The following is a 7,798-nucleotide window of genomic DNA, read 5'->3' as shown; positions in this document are numbered from 1 at the left end:
TAGAGAGCGACACGTTTCTAAGTCACGTTGTTTGCGCTATTAGCGCGACTTTACTCAGCGAGGGTCTATAAATAGCCTTAGAGCTAAGAGGTCTCGCTACTCAGCCACCACTTTTAAAATGTTCTTCAGAGCATAATCTAATCTTTAGTCAATGCTGGAATAATGGAACATTATCTAATCATGATGTCTATTGGCACAGTGAAACTCATGTATTCATCGTAACATCCTTATAATATGAAATGCCCTATAGTGAAGAAATCAGAAGAAAGGCAGGCATTGTAAAGATTAGAGGTGATAAGAGTGTCACGACCGAGATGGTGCGGGCACGTGTTGAGGATGGATGGTGGAGAGGGATTGAGGAGAACTTGGGAGGATCCTGTTAGTGGGGGCGGGGCGAAGATCAAGAGGGAAGCAGAAAATTAGAAGGCGTAATAAGGTGAAGGATGATAGGGAGAGAAAAGTTTTGGTGGATGAGGATGCCATTGATATAAAGCATTGGAGAGGGCGCATCCGGCAACCGACCCCTTAATGTTAGGATAACGGTGGAAAAGAGATATAATCTAGAGAACACATTCAGTGAATTAGATATAATGGAAGGTTGTTTAACCTACTGAATATCTAGTATATTAATAAGTCTTTCCTTTCAAGGATTTCCAGATATCAGTGGCTATGGCACTTGGAATCATTTACTCTAGAATAATAATAATAATTTAGAAAAAAAGTGTTCACAGGCAACCTTTAGTATCTACTAATTTTTACTAAAAAGAAAAAAAAAACTCCAAGAGAATGATTACCAAAATGAAAGTTTTGAAGAAAATGTTCATCAAAACCTCTCTTGGAATAAATCTACTTAGATCTTCATGCATATTGCCAAAGATTATCCTAATTCAGATCATTGATATTCTTAATTATTAATTAGAACAGTCGTACCTTCACTATAACAAGGTTCAGTACAACACAATGCTCTAGAAGTGTTATTACAGTTGTGACCAGATTGTGTAGTGCTCTTCAAAAGTAGGCGGTGGAATCGGTAGAACTTCAGTTCAAACATCTTTTATTATTTTTTGTTTCTCTTGAAAAGGTTGGCATAAGTCTCGTTTTATAGTTTGTATATGATTGATGTATTTGGTTGTTGGTATTAATCTTATTTGATATATATATATATATATATATATATATATATATATATATATATATATATATATATATATATATATATATATATATTCAAATAAGCCATATATATTTTTGATACATCAATGTCTGGATTCTCTTAACGACCTCGGGATCAGAGCCCCAGGCGAAATCACACAAAGACAACAGCTTCTGACCGACCGGAATCGAACCCTGGTCGGCAAGCTTGTATAGACAGTGACTAAACCACTTAGCCAAGTGGTTTTTCAATCATTTCATAATTTTGACCTAGCATAAGTTATCTTTAATTAATGGTAGGAAGTTAATATTCCTATTTTACAAGCACAATAAAGAATATAACATTCGAAAATATCTTTTTTCATTATTCATTTAATTTCTTATAGTTTATTTATTTCCTTATTTTATTTTTTTCCCTGTTGGAGCCATGAGGTTTGTAGGATATTGCTTTTCCAACTAGGGTTGGGGGTTGGCTAATAATAATAATAATAATAATAATAATAATAATAATAATAATAATAATAATAATAATAATAATAAGATGTCAACTGGACCTATAAAAAGACATAGTATGATTCCTCCCACAACTGAGCAATCGGGCTGTAGCTTAGCTAGTAATAATAATAATAATAATAATAATAATAATAATAATAATAATAATAATAATAATAATAATAATAAGATGTCAACTGGACCTATAAAAAGACATAGTATAATTCCTCCCACAACTGAGCAATCGGGCTGTAGCTTAGCTAGTAATAATAATAATAATAATAATAATAATAATAATAATAATAATAATAATAATATTATGTCTACTGGACCTATGGAAAGACAGTATAATTCCTCCTAGAACTGCACAATCGGGCTGTAGGTTAGCTAATAATAATAATAATAATAATAATAATAATAATAATAGTAATATGTCAACTGGACCTATAAAAAGACATAGTATAATTCCTCCCACAACTGAACAATCGGGCTGTAGCTTAGCTAGTAATAATAATAATAATAATAATAGTAATAATAATAATAATAATAATAATAATAAACTAAAGAGATGCCAATTGAGGCAATGGAAAGACATAGTAAAAATCCCCCCCCCAAAAAAAAAAAAAAAAACTGCACAATCATTTCACGTAAAATTCCTGAATCATCGTTATAGAACCCTCTCCTTCCTCCCTGCCATCTCTTGTCAGGAGGCATTATTATTATTCGCAGCAATATATTCAAGAACAACAAAAACCCCACATAAGATATCAAAGCCATGAGCATAAGCCGCACATCCTTCCCCCTGGTGAGAGGAAGGCAAAGTGAGATTCACCATGGCAACGAACGTTATTTTGGATATTCATGATACGATCTCGTTTTTAACAGGTACCGTTAAGGAGGAGGAAGAGGAGTAGGAGGAGGAGGAGGAGGGGGAGGAGGAGGAGGAGGAGAAAAAGGAGGAGGAGGAAAAGAAGGAGGAGGAAGAAGAGGAGAGGAGAAAAAGGAGGAGGAGGAGGAGGAGGAGAAAAAGGAGGAGGAAGAGGAGGAGGAGGAGGAGGAGGAGGAGGAGGAAAAGGAGGAAAAGGAAAAGAAGGAGTAGGAGGAAGAGGAAGAGGAAGAGGAAGACAAAGAGGAGGAGGAGGTGAAGGAAAAGGAGGAGGAGGAGAAGGAGGAGGAAGAGGAGGAGGAGGAGGAGGAGAGGAGGAAAAGGAAAAGAAGGAGTAGGAGGAAAAGGAAGAGGAAGAGGAAGACAAAGAGGAGGAGGAGGTGAAGGAAAAGGAGGAGGAGGAAAAGGAGGAGGAAGAGGAGGAGGAGGAGGAAGAGGAAAAGGAGGAGGAGGAGGAAAAGGAGGAGGAGGAGGAAAAGGAGGAGGAGGAGATGGAGGAGGAGGAAAGGAGGAGAAGGAGTAAGAATAGGAGGAGGAGGAAAAGGAGGAGGAGAAAAAGGAGAAGGATTAGGAGGAGAAGGAGGAGGAAGAGGAGGAGGGAAAGGAGGAGGAGGAGGAGGAGGAGGAGGAAAAGGAGGAGGAGGAGGAGTACTAGGAGGAGGAGTAGTAGGAGGAGGAGTAGTAGGAGGAGGAGGTGTAGTAAGAGGAGGAAAAGGAGGAGGAGGAAAAGGAAAAGGAGGAGAAGGAGGAGGAGGAAAAGGAGGAGGAAAAGGAGGAGGAGGAGGAGGAGGAAGAGGAGGGGGAGAAGGAAAAGTAGGAGGAAGAGGAGGAGGAGGAGGAGGAAAAGGAGGAGGAGGAGGAGGAGGAGAAAAAGGAGTAGGAGGAGGAGGAGGAAGAGGAGGAGGAAGAGGAGGAGGAGGAGGAGGAGGAGAAAAAGGAGGTGGAGGAGGAGGAGGAGGAGGAGGAGGAGGAGGTAAATGAGGAGGAGGAGGAGGAGGAAAAGGAAGAAGAGGAGGAGGAAAAGGAAGAGGAGGAGGAGGAGGAAAAGGAGGAGGAGGAGGAGGAGGAGGAGGGAAAGGAGGAGGAGGAGGAGGAGGAGGAGGAAAAGGAGGAGGAGGAAGAGAAGGAGGAGGAAGAGGAGGGGAGGAGGAAAAGGAGGAGGAGGAGAAGAGGAGGAGGGGGAGGAGGAGGAGGAGGAGTAAGAGGAAAAAGAGGACTAATCCAGTTCATGAATCAGCGTCTCAGAGGACATAGAAAAAAAAATTGGTTTCGTGTTCTTTTGTAGTGGATTTCTCGTCTCTCTTAGACTGGAAAGTTTTTTTTTACCTTTTCTTTATATATTTACTTAATTGTAACGGAAGAATGATTAAGAGACAAACATTCTGAAGAAAGAACTTACGAGGAAGCACTGTGCCTCACGTCCAGAAAATTCATTGATATATGTTTTTGTAATTGCATTTCGATAAACACATATACTTATCTTATTATTATTATCATTATCATTATTACTATTAAAAGCTAGGCTACAACCCCAGTTGGAAAAAGAGGATGCTATAGGCCCAAGGGCTCCAACAAGGAAAAATGGCCCAGTGCTAAAAGGAAATAAAGAAATAAATAAACTACAAGAAAGCTAATGAACAGTGGAAATAAAATATTCTAAGAACAGTAACGACAATTATTTACTGCCATTATATATTAGATACAAAAACTAAAAAAAAAAAAACAAGAGGAAGAAAAATAAGATAGAATAGTGTGCCCAAGTGTACCCTAAGGCAACAGAACTCTTGCTTGAGGGTACAGAGGCTAGAGCAACTACTCAGACTAGAGAATAAATTTTTGATTTTGGAGTGTCCTTCTCCTAGAAGAGCTGCTTACCATGGCTAAAAAGGCTCTTCTACCCTTACCAAGAGGAAAGTGGCCACTGAACAATTACAGTGTAGTAGTTAACCCCTTGAACGAAGAAGAATTGCTTGGTTATCTCATGTGTATGAGGACAGAGGAGAATGTGGAAAAAATAGGCCAGGCTATTCGGTATATTTGTAAGTAAAGACAAAATAGGCCCTACCAAGTGAGAGGGATCCAATGTAGTACTGTGTGCCCAATCAGAGGACCCAATAACTCTCTATCGGTAGAGAGTAAAAAACATTAACACGTCCCAACTTTGTGTAGGCAAAACGCGAATATAAGGTTGAAGAATTTCCATTTCTAAAATAATGGAGGAACTAATAAAATATCTTATTTTATGTGGAAAGCTTTCCCATCCCCACTATTGCTGTAAGAGTAAAACATGTAACCAAAAAAAAATCCTTCTCAAAGTTTGAATTACATTTATTTGACGATGGTGCTTGAACTAATTTCATGACCTGCTGACAACCGAAATTAATTATAGCTTTTGGTGACATCAAATCTTATCGAAAAACACCTGTGACCTCTTAATTACAGGATATAATTAAAAGTTTAATTCAAGCTTTTCATACATAATATCCCATTTCACCTCAGAATATCTCACTGACAACGAACAAGTTTCGCAACTGGAAAACCAAGGGGAAATGAACACGCGGTGATAAAGCTTCACTTTTGGCACCTTTTTTTTTTTTCTTATTCTTTTCCAGACTTCAAAGTCAATTACTTTCGCCTCAAATACAAAACTTTTTAACTCACGGTTACAAATTAGTTTTTCGTTTAACTAGAGGCTTAGTCGTCGGAAACTTTCTTAAATACCTCAATGGTCCTCTCTCTCTCTCTCTCTCTCCCTCCTCTCTCTCTCTCTCTCTCTCTCTCTCTCTCTCTCACCTCTCTCTCTCTCTCTCTCTCTCTCTCTCTCAATAGACTATTCTTGTTAACTTATTACAATTCTCTCTCTCTCTCTCTCTCTCTCCTCTCTCTCTCTCTCTCTCTCTCTCTCTCTCTCTCTCTCTCTCTCTCTGACTTTTAATAGACTCCTCCTGTGAACTTATTACAACGAACTTAGAAAGAACGTCCAGGAATGCCACAATATGGGTTCTTGTTCTTTATGTTAGACAAATAGCTTCGGGAGGAAACGTGCCGCAGTGAATAAAAAATAATTGGGGACTGGAATGATTATGGAAAGAACCAAATCCTGTAAAAACGCCCAAATTATCTTAAAACGGGGAAAAAAGACAATTTGTTATTTACCGTGAAAATGAATCATGTAGTTTTGCACTTGAAAAGTTGTAAAGAAAAAAAATTAATTCATTATTTGTTATTTACAGAATAAAATTTCGTAGGTACACACAATGACATTTTAAATAAACGTTTATTATTTACAGTGCATAAAAATATGTATTTTTGTATAAAAAAAAAGTAAATTGTATATATGCTGTTATTGGAAGGAGAAAAGATTAATGAGGTAGTATTTGAATTTAATGAAGTATTGAAAAAAGAAAATCAGTCAATGCCTATGATAAGTAAAGTTTGGAAATCAAATCGCCTAAAATTACATATAAAAATCAGGCTAATATCAGTTTAGTGAGATCGTTGTTACTGAATGGACATGAGACGTGGTATGGCAATGAAAAAATATCCAACAGATCTTGTAGATTTGAGACCAAGGCCCTCGGAAGAATATTGAGAGTTAAATAGCAGGAAAGGATTAGAAATGAAACTATAAAAGAGATTACCCGAGTGTTAATTGTAGATGAGATCACGGTGAGGGTAGATGGAGATGATTTGGTCATACTCTTCGCACTCCCAAGAGCGATTAGTTTACCAAACTTTCAACTGAGCTCCACAAGGCACTGGATGAGTTGGAAGACACAGTCCTACAAGGCTGAGGATTATGAAACGAGAAATAGGAGATGATGAATGTAGAAGTATTGCTTTTCAAGTTCAAGTTAGAGACAACTAGCGAAATTTTACTGTACAGAAGAATGTTGTAGGCAAAGCAAAAAGTGTGTAAATATAAAAGGACTAAGAACATTATAAATGAGTTCGATTGACAGAATCTGCCAATGTAACTGATTGGCAAGAACTATAAATTCTAGAAAAAAAAATACCAATAAAAAGTAACAAGTGAATTACCCTTAATGATTAAAATCTAAAATAACGTTAATTGTTCGATGTAATAGTTTTCGTTTCTATTTGATTAACCTTATCTCTTATCAACTTAAAATTTATTTTCCTTGCAAGTTTCATTCATTAAATATCAAAAGTTATATTTACAGAGCAAACACAGCCGTGGTAATCCTCTGCGTATATGGAATTATAGATTATCAAATAGCCCTGATTAAACAAAAATGAAAATTTGAAATACTAGTAAGGCAACATTTGTCAAGAAAATGCAGCATATTTCAATTCATCTCCCACCCTCATGCAACCATGGGTGATCCATATTAATCTTTTCCAGAAATGGATCCCCGATAATTTCCAAAATAATTAATTCTGAAATGGTTTATGCAAAACTTGTCAATGATGTCCTGTGGGCATATATTATAGGCATTTCCATGCCCAATAACAGGTCATATGATTTAATTACCAGGTCATAGGAACAAAAATGCAAATTTCGGGTAAAAAAAAAAAAAAAAAAAAAAAAAAAAAAAAAAAAAAAAAAAAAAAAAGCCAAAGAGCACTAAAATAAATCATTCTGAAGTTATGTATACGAAACAAGGGACTCACATCCTGTGGACATACTGTATATCCAAGGCACCCTCATCGGAAATTTCAGGTCATTTGGTGTTTAAACAAACGTAAGCCGAAAATATTGATGACTTCCTATTAGTATTTATTCATCTAAGACACCGCGTACCAAATTTCAGGTCATTCGGTTATAAAACCAAAGCACGGGAGACTAAAATATGCATTTTTGTAAGAAAAGGACAGAAAAAAAAATCAATATAATTATTCTAAATGTACGTATAAAAAAATCATAAACACGCCTGTGTATTTGCCCACTCGACCTTTGTGCGAAATTTCAAGTCCTTTGGCCCAGAAATGACTGAGATAAATCGATTTGAAAATTTAACAGCAGAAGAAAAAGCAGGAAAAACAATATATCTCCCCCCCCCCATGGAATGAAATATAAAAAAAAGGATTTAGAAGAGGAAAAGAAAACAAAAATGATATGAAATAGAAAAAGTCAATCAGCGCCCAGTGAACAAAAGAATGGAATTACATTGTGTTCAATTCCCGGGTCAAAAAATAACAAATTGAGGTAGGATTTCAAACTTTTCGAAGTTAATCAAACTAAAAATCAGTTTAAAATATATATAATTACTAATTGCCTGACATCAAATATCGGAAAAAAAATCT

The sequence above is a fragment of the Palaemon carinicauda genome, chromosome 12, assembly GCF_036898095.1.
Source record: "Palaemon carinicauda isolate YSFRI2023 chromosome 12, ASM3689809v2, whole genome shotgun sequence".
In the NCBI taxonomy this organism is placed as follows: domain Eukaryota; kingdom Metazoa; phylum Arthropoda; class Malacostraca; order Decapoda; family Palaemonidae; genus Palaemon; species Palaemon carinicauda.
The sequence above is the reverse complement of the archived record's forward strand: the minus strand, read 5'-3'. Positions refer to the sequence as shown.